Here is a 14,788-nt window from a genome sequence, read left to right as displayed (position 1 = left end):
CTATAATAGGTTTATAATACTTTTCACACAAATAATAGATTAAAAAAATAAAACATTTTTACTCTTACAGTACAGTACCTTGAAACTACAGTACTACAAGTACTACAGCTGCCATACAGGGGCTGGCATCAAGTGAACAGGCAAGAAGAATCACTGACTCGAGGAAGCAGAGGAGGTGGGAGATGGTAGAGCCGAAGGATCGTCAGTAATGGGAGACAGAGTGTGCATAGTGGCTTAGTCATGTCTGATTCTTTTCGACCCTTTGTACTGTAGCCCACCAAGCTTCTCTGTCCATGGGATTTTCCAGGCAAGAATACTGGAGTGGGCTGCCATTTCCTCCTCCAGGGGATCTTCCTGACCCAGGAGGGCAAGCTGCAATTTCACTCACTCCTGATGTTAATGCAATGCACGTTCACATCTTTGAAAGTTCACAACTTGAAAGTTCATATGTAGGGGATTTACTGATATGTCTCAACTATTGCATAACACATACTTACACTAGAAAGTTGTTTGCTGTTGATCTGAAATTCAAGTTGAACTGGACATCCTGCATTCTTATTTGTTAAATATGGCAACTCTACTCATAGTAGGAACTCAATAAACATCCATTGAATGAACGAATGAATCACGGTGGGACCTCGAAGTCTAGATTTTTAGTTAGTTCCCCAAGGGTCCTTATGCACACTGAAGTTTTGGACCAGTGTGCCCTGAAATTTATATGGTCCTGTCACAGATTTTAATATGCAGAGAACTGTTACATGTGAGTATACCAGTGCTCCCTAATGCGGTGGGGACTGTCTCACTTTTAGGGACTTTATAATTATATAGTTTTTCTCTTTGACATGAGCGCCGAACAACTGATGCTTTTAAACTGTGGTGTTGGAGAAGACTCCTGAGAGTCCTTTGGACTGCAAGGAGATTAAACCAGTCCATCCTAAAGGAAATCAGTCCTGAATACTCATTGGAAGGACTGATGCTGAAGCTGAAACTCCAATACTTTGGCCACCTGATGCAAAGAACTGACTCACTGGAAAAGACCCTGATGCTGGAAAAGATTGAAGGCAGGAGGAGAAGGGGACGACAGGATGAGATGGTTGGATGGCATCACCGACTCTTTGGACATGAATTTGAGCAAGCTCCTGGAGTTGGTGATGGACAGGGAAGCCTGGCGTGCTGCAGTCCATGGGGTCGAAAAGAGTCGTACATGACTGAGCGACTAAACTGAACTGAACTGAACTCATGAAATACTCACAAATCATAACATGACTTTTTTACCTGGGTTGGGCCCATATTTTATGGGCAACAAGAAATTGCTTAAAAGAGTTTTTTTTTCCCCAAAGAAGTAAAGTCCTGGCTTCCCTATTACCTTAACACGTTATTGACTGGAGACATATTAATATATCTTTTATCACCCAAACATTATTGACTGGAGATGTATCAATACGTTTTTAGACAGTGATACAGTTAACATCACTGCGTGAAGTTGTTAGAACTTAAAGTTGATCAAAGATTCATTATCCAACTTCTGTCATTATCATTCACATTTTGCTCCCTCAGGGGTTTTTGATCCAACCTTATTGAGAAACCTATATGCAGGTCAGGAAGCAACAGTTAGAACTGGACATGGAATAACAGACTGGTTCCAAATAGGAAAAGGAGTACGTCAAGGCTGTATATTTTCACCCTGATTATTTAACTTCTATGCAGAGTACATCATGAGAAACACTGGGCTGGAAGAAGCACAAGCTGGAATCAAGATTGCCAGGAGAAATATCAATAACCTCAGACATGCAGATGACACCACCCTTATGGCAGAAAGTGAAGAGGAACTAAAAAACTTCTTGATGAAAGTGAAAGAGGAGAGTGAAAAAGTTGGCTTAAAGCTCAACATTCAGAAAACAAAGATCATGGCATCTGGTCCCATCACTTCATGGGAAATAGATGGGGAAACAGTGGAAACAGTGTCAGACTTTATTTTGGGGGGCTCCAAAATCACTGCAGATGCTGACTGCAGCCATGAAATTAAAAGATGCTTACTCCTTGGAAGAAAAGTTATGACCAACCTAGATAGCATATTCAAAAGCAGAGACATTACTTTGCCAACAAAGGTCCATCTAGTCAAGGCTATGGTTTTTCCAGTAGTCATGTATGGATGTGAGAGTTGGACTGTGAAGAAGGCTGAGCGCCGAAGAATTGATGCTTTTGAACTGTGGTGTTGGAGAAGACTCTTGAGAGTCCCTTGGACTGCAAGGAGATCCAACCAGTCCATTCTGAAGGAGATCAGCCCTGGGATTTCTTTGGAAGGAATGATGCTAAAGCTGAAACTCCAGTACTTTGGCTACCTCATGCGAAGAGTTGACTCATTGGAAAAGACTCTGATGCTGGGAGGGATTGGGGGCAGGAGGAGAAGGGGACGACAGAGGATGAGATGGCTGGATGGCATCACTGACTCGATGGAAGTGAGTCTGAGTGAACTCCGAGAGTTGGTGATGGACAGGGAGGCCTGGCGTGCTGCGATTCATGGGGTCGCAAAGAGTCAGACATGACTGGGCGACTGAACTGAACTATGTATATTATAAATGCAAGTTTATTACCAAAAATTTTCAAAAGTGATGCATTACAAAATTTTGAGTAAAGAAGTATTTTTCATTGAATTTTATGCAGATACTTTTTCTGATTGTCTGAGCAACACATATACCAGTATCTTAGAAGATGACAGTTCTTCAGATTATAATTCTGATTCAGATGATGTGAATATTAGACCAAAAAAAAAGACAAAAAATCTTAGTGATGGATTCTGAAATGGAAAGTGAAAATGAAACTCATGGTGCTGGAGAAGACTTTACAGGTGTGGCTTCTCAGGTGGCACAGTGATAAAGAATCCACCTGCCAACGCGGGAGACACAAAAGACACAGATTCAGTCCTTGGGTCAATAAGATCCCCTGGAGGAGGTCATGGCAGCCCACTCCAGTATTCTTGCCTGGGAAATCCCATGGACTGAGGAGCCTGGTGGGCTACATTCCATAGGGTCGTAAAGAGTCGGACACGACTGAGCGACTTAGCGCGCACACACACAGGGGAAACTACTGAATATAATAACCCACAGAGTGTTAGTGAAATAACAGGAATTAATTTTGGCCAGCCAAAATAAAAATCGCTGGCCACAGGCACTACTTTCTGGAAAAACCACTCAGCATGCCCTGGTCAATAATGAATTTGCATGCGGCTTAGTCACTCAGTCGCATCCAACTCTTTGCGACCCTATGAGCAGTAGCCTGCCAGGCTCCTCTGTCCATGGATTCTCCAGGCAAGAATACTGGGATGGGTTGCCATGCCCTCCCCCTCCAGGGGATTTTCCCCACCCAGGGATCAAACCCGAGTTTCCTGTGTCTCCTGCTATGGCAGGTGGGTTCTTTACCATTGAGTCACCTGGGAAACCCTACCTTATGGGGGGAAAAAAAAAAGCCCACAAAGAGAACACATCTCTGTTTCAAGAGAACAAAAGGATGCCCTTTTCCTACTTGGGATGAGACAGAGGCAGAGTTATCTGAGGGTGGGGTAGGAGGGGTGCTACACTGCCTCTTTCAAATCCCACCAAGGAGGGAGACTGGCCCCTCACTGGTCCTCAGTGGGCCACCCAGACCAGAGCAATGCCAACCAGAGGCTGGTTAAACGCTATCCCATAAGAATGTTCCGTGCCCAGCATGGGAAGGTTCACTCCACTGAGTGGGGTGAACAGCTCCTTAGAAGCCCAGGGGATTTTTCTCAGAAACTTACCCTTTGGATATGCAGGTATGCAAAGCTCAGAGAGCACGCCCAACACACTGTAGATGAAAACAGGTCCTTCCAACCCAGGTGGCTCAGTGGTAAAGAATCCACCTGCCAAGCAGGAGGAGTTTTGGCAGGCAGGTTCTTTACTACTGAGCCACCTGGGAAGCCCCATTATGCTTCATTACAGGATACTGAACACAGTTCCCTGTGCTGTATAGGAGATCCTTGTTGTTTATTTTATATATAGAAGTGTGTGGACCCTCAACTCACACCACCAAAGTGAAAGTGTTAATAGCTCAGTGGTGTCCGTCTCTTTGCGACCCCATGGACTATAGCCCACCAGGCTCCTCTGTCCATGGAATTCTCCAGGCAAGAGTACTGGAGTGGGTAGCCATTCCCTCCCCCAGGGGATCTTCTTGACCCAGAGATCAAACCTGGTCTGCATTGCAGGCAGATTTTTTTTTACTGTCTGAGCCACCAGGGAAGCATGTATCTGCTCATCCCAAACTCCTCATTTATCCCTCCCACCCCCTTCCCCCTTTGGTAACCATAAGTTTGTTTTCCACGTTTTTGAGTCAGTTTTGTAAATATGTTGATTTGTATCATAGTTTAGATTCCATGTATAAGTGCCATTATAGGGTATTTGTCTTTCTCTTTCTCATTTACTTTATTTAGTGTGATAATCTTCTCTAGATCCACCCATGTTGCTGCAAATGGCATTATTTCATTGTTTTTTGTGGCTGAGTAGCATTCCATTCACCCCACTCCAGCACTCTTGCCTGGAAAATCCCATGGACGGAGGAGCCTGGTAGGCTGCAGTCCATGGGGTCGCTAAGAGTCGGACACGACTGAGTGGCTGACTTCCCTTTCACTTTTCACTTTCCTGCATTGGAGAAGGAAATGGCAACCCACTCCAGTGTTCTTGCCTGGAGGATCTCAGGGACGGGGGAGCCTGGTGGGCTGCCGTCTATGGGGTCGCACAGAGTCGGACATGACTGCAGCGACTTAGCAGCACCAGCATTCCATTATATACCACATGTTCTCCCTATTCATCTATCCATGGACCTTTAGGTCATTTCCATGTCTTGGCTTTTGTGAATAGTGCCACTATGAACATTGGACTGCATGTATCTTTTTGAAATAGAGTTTTCTTCAGGAATGGGATTGTTGGATCATATGGTAACTCTATTTTTAGTTTTTTGAAAAACCTCCATACTGTTTTTCCACAGTGGCTGCACGAATTTACATTCCCACCAACAGTGTAGAAGGGTTCCCTTTTATCTACACCCTCTCCAGCATTTATTTTCTGTAGATTTTCTTTGATGATGAAAAGGCCTATCTCTTGACTCTAGTGAAAGGGCGGACATTCATTCACATGCTCATTCATTTCGTCATTCACTCACTAATTTATGGATTCACTGATTCACTCTTTGACTTAACTGTGGATGAGGCACCTATTGGGTGCTAAGCACTGTTGTAGGTAGTGGACACAGCAGTGCACAAAACAGGTAGAAAACACCATCTTCAAGGAGTTACATTCTAGTACAGCGGTCCCCAGCCTTTTTGGCACCAGAGAAAAGTTTCATGGAAGACAGGCTTTCCATGGACCAATGAGGCAGAGTATGGTTTCAGGAGGATTCAAGAGCATTACATCTATTGTGCACTTTATTTCTATTATTATTACATCAGTTCCACCTCAGATCATCCAGTATTAGATCCCCCAGAGGTTGGGGACCCCTGTTCTAGTGGATTATTTGCCCACTTCTTTAGGCAAGATTTATTAAGCACCTGGGCTTCCCAGATGGTGCTAGTGGTAAGGGACCTGCCTGCCAATGCAGGAGATGTGGGTTCAATCCTTGGGTCAGGAAGATCCCCTGGAGGAGGGCATGGCAACCCACTCCAGTATTCTTGCCTGGAGAATCCCATGGACAGAGGAGTCTGGTGGGCTGCAGTGCATGGAGTTGCAAAGAGTCGGACACAACTGAAGTGACTAAGCACGCACACACATTTAGCACCCAGAAGCCCTTACTACAACTGCAACCGTCTTTGTGCTGTGCTAAGTTGATTCAGCCGTGTTTGACTCTTTGCAACCCTATGGACTGTAGCCCGCCAGGCTCCTCTGTCCATGGGATTCTCCAGGCAAGAATACTGGCGTGAGGTGTCGTGCCCTCCTCCAGGGGGTCTTCCTGATCCAAGGATTGAACCCATGTCTCTTCGTTTCCTGCAGGCAGCTGGGTTCTTTACCACTAGTAGCATCACCTGGGAAGTGAGCATCTTTACCATCACAGAAGTTCAAGTTCCTCTCTCCCTGTTAACAACACAAACTTGGATGCCTTTAGTGTGCAGGATATTGGTGGGAGATGCCATCACCAGGCGGCATCCAGTACATTTCAGCTTTCTGGGAACTCTCATGTGAGCCCAGCAGTGAGGCAGGAAGACAGCAGCTCCCAGGGAAAACTAAAGCGTACTAATTGTTTTTCAAACCTGAGGACCACTTCCAGGGGCATGAGGCCGGTCTGTCCTGGCACAGCCTCCCAACACTTGCTCATCTCCCTTGATTGGCAAAGAGCAGCTGGGGGATCCAGAGACTTCTGCAGGCAACAGGCTCCAGTTACATGTTAACAAGCCTGCTCTGCTTTCGTTATATGTATCTTTCTCAGTGTCAGAATCTTTGTGACCCTATGGGCTGTAGCCCTCTAGGCTCTGTCTATGGCATTCTCCAGGCAAGAATACTGGAGTGGGTTGCCATGCCCTCTTCCAGGGGATCTTCCCGACCCAGGGATCAAAACCCACATCTCTTATGTCTCCTGCATTGGCAGGTGGGTTCTTCACCACTTGTGCCACCTGGGAAACTGAGCTACTCTCTACTCCTGGCAAATGCTGTTGGTTTTCCATCCATAGAATAATATAATTACATTTTACGACTTGAATGAAACATGTAAAGTGAGTAACAGCCCAGGTGGTGGGGCGGGGGTAGGGGGGCAGGCAGGTAAAATCAGGAAGGGTGACGGTGAAGGAGGGTGCTGAGGGGCACTGTGAAGCCCCTTGCCCCCCGTCTCCTCCTCGGGGCTGGCTTTTGGCGGCGTGGTGGGGCAGCTGGAACCGACTCTTGCTTTTTCCCCATGCCACCACCCCTTCCCACCCCACCCCACCCCCTAGCATTTCTTGAACAGGCCTGCCTGTGGATTTTCCAGAACAGAAGGGGTTTTCGAGAATTGGCTATTCTAGAACCCACTGATGACTCACACCCAAGGCAAATCTGCCCAGGCGGGTCTAAACTCTTCCAAGAGAATGTTCCCCCAAACCTCCTGTCCAGCCTCCATCTCTCACAGCCAGGGTCCTCTTCAATGGAAGGGAGAAAAAAGATACACACACACTCCTTCTTGGGGGCAGCCCCTGATGCCTACCACAGTCCTGCCAACCTGTGCACCTCCAAAAGCCCTGGGGGCAGTGACTCAGCTTCCAGAAGTTTGAGGAATGTGACCCCCAAGGGACAGGAGGCAGAGACCACGTGGGCTGACCAGAAGCAGGGGCTGGAGACAGAACAGCCTTGGCCTTCAGGCTTAGCAGGAAGCTAAGGTGCCAAGACTGAGCTCTGGTCCCAAGACCCCAAATTCCATGATGTCCCCCAAGGAGAAGAGCTTGGAGTCCGAGAGGGTGATCCACATATCCCAGCATGTCCACTCCTGGTCTATACTATATACACTGAAGGAGCCCAAGACCATTCTGGAACATACGTGTCAAGGAGGTTCAGTGAGCTGGCAACACGCAGCTGCCTGTGACCACAGAGACGGACACGTAAAAATCGGTAAATGAGCAGGTGGAGGATTCTGGCAGCCCATAGATGGATTAACCTCACATCCATAGGAACGATGCAAAGTGAGGAAACTGGGAAACAGAATGAGCTATTTGATACAATCTCTTTTGAGAAAAGTAAAGATCCATGCACAAGCAATGGCAATCCACGTTTTTTATAAGAACACATTTAAACGGGTGGCAGAGGAGGAGTGGTTAGGTTGCATCACCGACTCAATGGACATGAATTTGAGCAAACTTGGGAGATAGTGAAGGACAGAGGAGCCTGGTGTGCTGCAGTCCATGGGGCTGCAAAGAGTCAAACACCACTGAGAGACTGAACAACATTTAAATCAATAGGTCAACATTCTTTAAAGAGGTCATATTCATTCATTCATTCAAATAGTCCCTGAGGGCAAGGTCATCTATGGGAGAATAGGAGTTACCTTGAAGTTTAGGGATAAAAGGGTATAAACAAGGAAATGAGGGGCTTTGTACAAACACATGTGCCAGGAGCCAAGACGTATGATAAACTTACCTCTCTTCCCCAGGATCAAAAGAGGAGAAAAAAATCCCCATAATCCTATCAGAGCTAAGGTTTCCTTTTAAAATAACTTTTCTAAGGGAGAAATTCTATTAAAGACAAAATGCTATCTAATTGTAATGCGTGTTAATTCTTGCATTTGTTTGCCCATTCGCATTATCTGGACAGTTTTTTAAACTGCAGTTGTCTGCCCCCCTCCACCAGAGGTTCAGATTTCATTGGCCCGGGATGCAGTGGGTGTCAAAAGGTTTTAGGAACTCCCTACAGGTGCAGCCAGAGTCGGGAAACACTGATGCAGGTGATAGAGATGTGCAAATGCTCAAGAGTCCCAAGGGGAAGGAGATGGATTGAGGACTCTGGTTAGGGACTTGGAGGTGCAACTCAAGACTGTCCATCTTGGCAGGAAAACCCCAAGTGGAGTCACGGGAGTAATTTCATTCCTTGAAGATATTTTTGGAGATGTGCATGTGGGTGACCTGGGCACCATGGGCTTGGGTTTCCAGCAAGGAGCCTGGGGGAAAAGAGGCTGCCTCATCACAGGGTTTTCAAGTTTCTGGGGGAAATTTGATGTCAGCAATTGGAAATCCTGGTGCTCAGCCCAGAGCTGTGCCCTTGTCCCGCACTGTGGTCACCTAGGCGATCCAGACCCCAGCCTAGGCAGGCAGGAAGCTCAGAGCACAGGCAGCCTTGCCGGGCAAGTCTGTACATGCTCTGCAGCTCAGAATCGCTCAGACCCAAGGCGCCTGTAATACGCATGTGGGCACACATGCGCGCGCGCGCGCACACACACACACACACACACACACACACACACGGAATGAGTGTCTCGAACACCTTCACCACCCTCTGCAGGGGGAAGAAGATAGAGGTGTTTGAGGCATTCAATTACCCACTCACCCACCACCTGCCCATGGAGCTGGTGCATGTCACAATCCACATCTAACCCAGCATGCTCCCACCACAGGGCGTTTGCATTTGCATTGTTCCCACTGCCAGGGACGCTCCTTCCCCAGATCTCCACATGGCTCATTCCCTCATGCCCTTCTGATTATGGCTAAAATGCTCAGAAGACCTCTCTCTGATCATTTCCTTTAAACTTACAACCCCCAAACCGGCCAGCACTCCCAGTTGTTCATATTCTGCTTTCTTTTCTCTATAGTCCTTATACCTTCTGACATACTGTGCTTTATTCATTAAAGAGCCTCTTGATGAGGGTAAAAGAGGAGAGTGAAAGAGCTGGCTTAAAAGTCAACATTCGAAAAACAAAGATCATGGCATCCTGTCCCATCACTTCATGGCAAATAGATGGGGAAACAATGGAAACAGTCCTTATTTTCTTGGGCTCCAAAATCACTGTGGATGGTGACTGCAGCCATGAAATTAAAAGATCCTTGCTCCTCGGAAGAAAAGCTATGACAAACCTAGACAGCATATTAAAAAGCAGAGATAACACTTTGCAGACAAAGGTCCATATAGTCAAAGCTGTGGTTTTCCCAGTAGTCATGTACATATTTAGACCACGAGTCATGTGAGAGTTGGACCATAAAGAAGGCTAAGAGCCAAAGAATTGATGCTTTTGAACTATGGTGTTGGAGAAGACTCTTGAGAATCCCTTGGACAGCAAGGAGATCAAACCAGTCAATCCTAAAGGAAATCAACCCTGAATGTTTATTGGAAGGACTGATAATGAAGCTGAAGCTCCAGTTCTTTGGCCACTTGATCCAAAGAGCCTACTCACTGGAAAAGACCCTAATGCTGGGAAAGATTGAAGGTGGGACGAAAAGGGGGCAACAGAGGATGAGATGGTTGAATGGCATCACCAATTCATGGACATGAGTCTGAGCAAACTCTGGGAGATAGTGAAGGACAGGGAAGCCTGGCATGCTTCAGTCCATGGGGTTGCAAAGAGTCGGACACAACTGAGCAACTGAACAACAACTGATTAATGTTGTCCATCATCCTCTACCAGGGAGTAAGCTCCATGTGGGGAGGGATTTTTGTTTTGCTCTCTGCTGAATCCCCACTGCCTAAACCAATCAGTGCCCGGGACATAGTAATAGTATCACCTAACACTTAAAATAGTGCTGACAGGGTGCCAGGCATTTTGCTAAAAGCTGTATATATTGCCCAATTGTTCAGTCGTTCAGTGGCATCCAACTATTTGCGACCCTGTGGACTGCAGCCCGCCAGGCTCCTCTGCCCATGGAATTTTCCAGATAAGAATACTGAAGTGGGTTGCATTTCCTATTCCAGGGGATCTCAGGGATAGAACCCGAGTATCCTGACTCAGGGATAGAACCCAAGTCTCCTGCATTGGTAGGCAGATTCTTTACCACTGTGCCACCTGGGAAGCCTACCGACTAATTAGTAGATGCTTAATGAACACTTCCTCCCTGGATGGACCAATGCACACCATGAGGTGTTTGCTTAAGTAGAAAGCAGAGACACTGGCACCAGACAACCTGAATCTCTCCAAATCCCAGCCCCAGCACATCCAAGCTGGGTGACCTTAGGCAAGTGTCCTAGGCTCTCTGAGCCTTTCTAGTAAAATGGGGATCACAGCCACTCCATAGAGTGGAGGTGAGGCCATTGTGCCAGGCCTGGGGGAAGGAGCTCTTGGCAACCTTAGCAAGTATATAAAGCCCTTCACTGCTGGCACACGAAGCTAGTGACACTCCTTTGTGGTAACTTGAAAAGCACTGGCACCAAGTCCTGCTCTTCCCAAAGCAAGCCCGTGCCTGTGTGTGCGTGTTCCTCCCACAAACACTCCCTGGAAAAAGCCATCGTGCCCCTCCTTCCATCTTTCCTTGGCTAGCTAGAGCGCTCTCGCCCTCCTTCCCTGTCTGCTTTTCTCCCCAGTCCCTGAGCTGGGGAAGCCTCCTGGGGCAGGGCGAAGGGCTGCCTGCTGTAGGATTGGCCCGGGGGCTCACCCCATGGGAGGAGTCTCTGCAGCCTTGGCCCAAAGCTGGAACTCAGTTGGGAAGGAGGGTCCCCAGGCCCTAGACTGAGAAAGGGGTAGTTCTAAGCCTCCCGTGTGCCAGGCACAGGGGGCAAGGAAGGCAGGTCCCTTCAGCTCACTGAGTCCCTCTGCAGTCACACAGCTCTAGGTTCAAATACCAGCTCCGGCTCTTCCCCACTGTGTGCCCTTCAACGGGTCGCTTACCCTATCTGTGCTGTATATATTCGTGTATTCGATATCCACTGAGCCTCTTCACTCAGTAGCCCTATCTATGGGGCCAGACATTGTACGGGGCACTTGTTCTTTTTGTTGTTGTTGTTTGGTTGCTAAGTCGTGTCTGACCCTTTGCGACCCCATGGACTATACCCACAGGGCTCCTCTGTCCATGGGATTTCCCAGGCAAGAATACTGTGAACGGGAAGCGAAAGTGAAAGTTGCTCAGTCATGTCCGACTCTTTGCGACCCCATGGACTGTATAGTCCATGGAATTCTCCAGGCCAGAAAGCTGGAGTGGGTAGTCAGTCCCCTTTTCCAGGAGATCTTCCCAACCCAGGGATTGAACCCAGGTCTCCCACATTGCAGGTGGATTCTTTACCAACTGAGCCACCAGGGAAGCCCAGAATACTGTAATAGGTTGTCATTTCCTTCTCCAGGGGATCTTCCCAACCCAGGGACAGAACCCCCATCTTCTGCTTGGCAGGCAGATTCTTTACCATGGAGTCACCTGGGAAACCCATGCTTTTATTATCATGCTATAAAGTTCGCATAATAATAATAACAAATCACCCACCAGGTTACCGTGCAGATTAAATGAGATACTGTATATAAAATGCTTAGTCCAGTGCAGGCACGTGCCATGAGGCTGTCCCTCCTGCCCACCCTACACCCAGCTCCCATCCTGCAGTGTTCAGTCCCTTAGGAGGTTTTTCCTTTGGGATGATTGTTGTTGTTTAATGTCAGACAATAGGAACCTCAGAGTTTGTCTCTGCAGGCGACTTCAGTCCCCTCAGACGTCCAGTCCAGGGCTCAACTTCCTTCAACCCACTTATTAGGGTGTAAGAGGTCAGGGCAGGGGTTGCCTGTGCAGTAGAGGAGAAGTGTCCTCTTTCTCAGCTTCTAGAATGCGGCTCAGGGAGGGTCGGCTCAAGGTAGAAGGTGGGTCAGTCCCCCAACCCCCAACCCCCCAGCCCTGCCTGAGGAACCAAAGAGCGTTTTGTTCACCACACCCCTCTACCTTCCCAACTCCCCACTCTCCTCCCCACCCCTTCCCCCCCCCCACCCCGCCCCCCGCCCCTGCTCCAGGCAGATTCCCAGCCACGGGGCCTCCTTGCAGGGTGTCTTGGAGGTAAGAGTCCTGGGCAAGAAGTCAGGAGACTGGGGTCCCATCCAAGCCCTAACACAAACCAGCTGTGGAACTCATACCTCACTCAGAGCCCTGGGCTGTGGGGGCCCCAATTTCCTTATCCAGCAAATGGGGACTCAAGACCTGTCTCCCTTACTGGTTAGGGCACTGTAAGTGCTCCTGGACCAAGTTCAAGCTCTAATCCATCACCCATCACCTCCGTGTGCCCGGAGCCACGTTCTCTGAGATCCAGTCTGAGAGCTGTTGTTATTAGCTGCAGGTGTGGCTGTGTGTGTGCACATGTGTGTATGTGCAGGTATGCGTCTGTGATTTTAAGTCTTCGAGTCAACCCCCCTCAGATGGCTGGGAGTCCCAGTACATAGCCTTCTGGAGCATCTTGAAGATGCTGTAGACAGTGGATACATTTTTCTCTAAAGCTCTGGGTGGTAGATATTTTTGGTTTTAGAAGACGTATAGTTTCTGTCACATATAGTTGCTGAGTTTCTGAGCTCAACTCAGCCAAGGCAGTGCACAATTAACCCGGACAATATGGAAATGTATGGGGGAATCTGTGTTCCAATAAAACTTTATTTACAAAAACAGTGGGGGGAGGGGCAGATTTGGCCCCAGGGCTGATAGTTTGATAGGCTTCCCAGGTGGCTCAGTGGGTAAGGAATCCACCTGCCAATACAGGAGATGCAGGATGGATCCTTGGGTCGGGAAGATCCCCTGGAGAAGGGAATGGCAACCCACTCCGGTATTCTTGCCTGGAGAATCCCATGAACAAGGAGCCTGGCGGGCTACAGACCAATGGGGGTCACAAAGAGTCAGACATGACGGAGCGTGCACGCAGGCTGTAGCTCATCACAGAGGAAGTCCTGACCCCTCTAAGCCTCCCATCACGCACAAGGCTGCTGCTTCTTCGAGGTTTCCCACGTTCAGAGAGTAATTTCTCCAACAGCTTTGCTACTCAAGGGGTGGTCTGCAGACCAGCATCGCTGAACTCTGAGTGCTTGTCATACATGCAGAGTCTCAGGCCCCACCCCAGACCTCCCAAGGTGCTGCGCATTTTAACAAAACGCTGAGGTGACCACACTCACGGTTAAAGTTTTAAAGCAAATGGACATGGTCGGGTTTGTTGTTTGAGGCAGATCTCTCCAGCTGCCATTAGGAGGGTGGGCAGAGGGCACAAAGCTGGGAAGAAGATGGCCAATGAGGAACTGAGAGGCAGGAGGGCCCACACTGAGTCCAAATGGAGAGACGCCGAGGGAACAAGGTCACAAGAGGATACAAAGGGCAAAATGTGGCGCGCCGTAATGGTTGGAGTGTGCCAAGGGAGGAAGCGCCAGCCCCTAAAATCAGAAGGCTGCTGTTCAAAGGCCAGCACCACACCACTGAGCACATGGGCTTGGCAAATGGCCAAACCTCTCTGGGCCTGTTTCCCCAGCTGTATAATGGAGATAATAACAATGTCTACCTCAGAGGGTGACTGCGAGGATTAATTTAGGTACCCCATGCTAAGCACAAAGGCTGCCACCTAACAAGCACTCTGTAGACCTCAGCACTTTATATCTATCCACCCATCCGTTCATATATCCACCTATGTACCCATCCATCCATCCATCCATCCACCCATCCATCCATATATCCAACTTTGTACCTATCCATCCATCCATCTATCCATCCATCCATATATCCACCTATGTACCCATCCATCCATCCACATATCCACCTACGTACCCATCCATCCATCCATATATCCACCTATGTACCCATCCATCCATCCACCCATCCATCCATATATCCACCTTTGTACCTATCCACCCATCAATCCACCTTTGTACCTATCCATCCATCAATCCATCCATATATCCACCTACATACCCATCCATCCATCCATATATCCACCTACATACCCATCCATCCATATAACCACCTACGTACCCATCCATCCATCCACCCATCCATCAATATATCCAGCTTTGTACCTATCCATCCATCCATATATCCACCTATGTACTCATCCACCATGACCCACCCATCTTGTATTGCCCCACGGGCATGGCTTAGTTTCATTGAGTTAGACAAGGCTGTGGTCCTAGTGTCATGGTGGAGAGATCTGACAGAATGTGGTCCACTGGAGAAGGGACTGGCAAACCACTTCAGTATTCTTGCCTTGAGAACCCCATGAACAGTATGAAAAGGCAAAATGATAAGATACTGAAAGAGGAACTCCCCAGGTCAGTAGGTACCCAATATGCTACTGGAGATCAGTGGAGAAATAACTCCAGAAAGAATGAAGGGATGGAGCCAAAGCAAAAAGAATACCCAGCTGTGGATGTGACTGGTGATAGAAGCAAGGTCCGATGCTGTAAA

The 14,788-nt window shown here is 48.1% G+C and overlaps 1 protein-coding gene across 1 annotated transcript in view; it reads right to left on the bottom strand.

The window, feature by feature from the left end:
- The window catches only part of TEKT5 (tektin 5), a 51,390-nt gene that overhangs the window by 4,496 nt on the left and 32,106 nt on the right, over nucleotides 1-14,788 (bottom strand). The gene's annotated exons all lie outside the window — the stretch shown is intronic.

Source organism: Bubalus bubalis, chromosome 24 (genome assembly GCF_019923935.1).
Source record: "Bubalus bubalis isolate 160015118507 breed Murrah chromosome 24, NDDB_SH_1, whole genome shotgun sequence".
NCBI lineage: Eukaryota > Metazoa > Chordata > Mammalia > Artiodactyla > Bovidae > Bubalus > Bubalus bubalis.
This window is presented reverse-complemented; position numbering and strand designations above follow the sequence as displayed.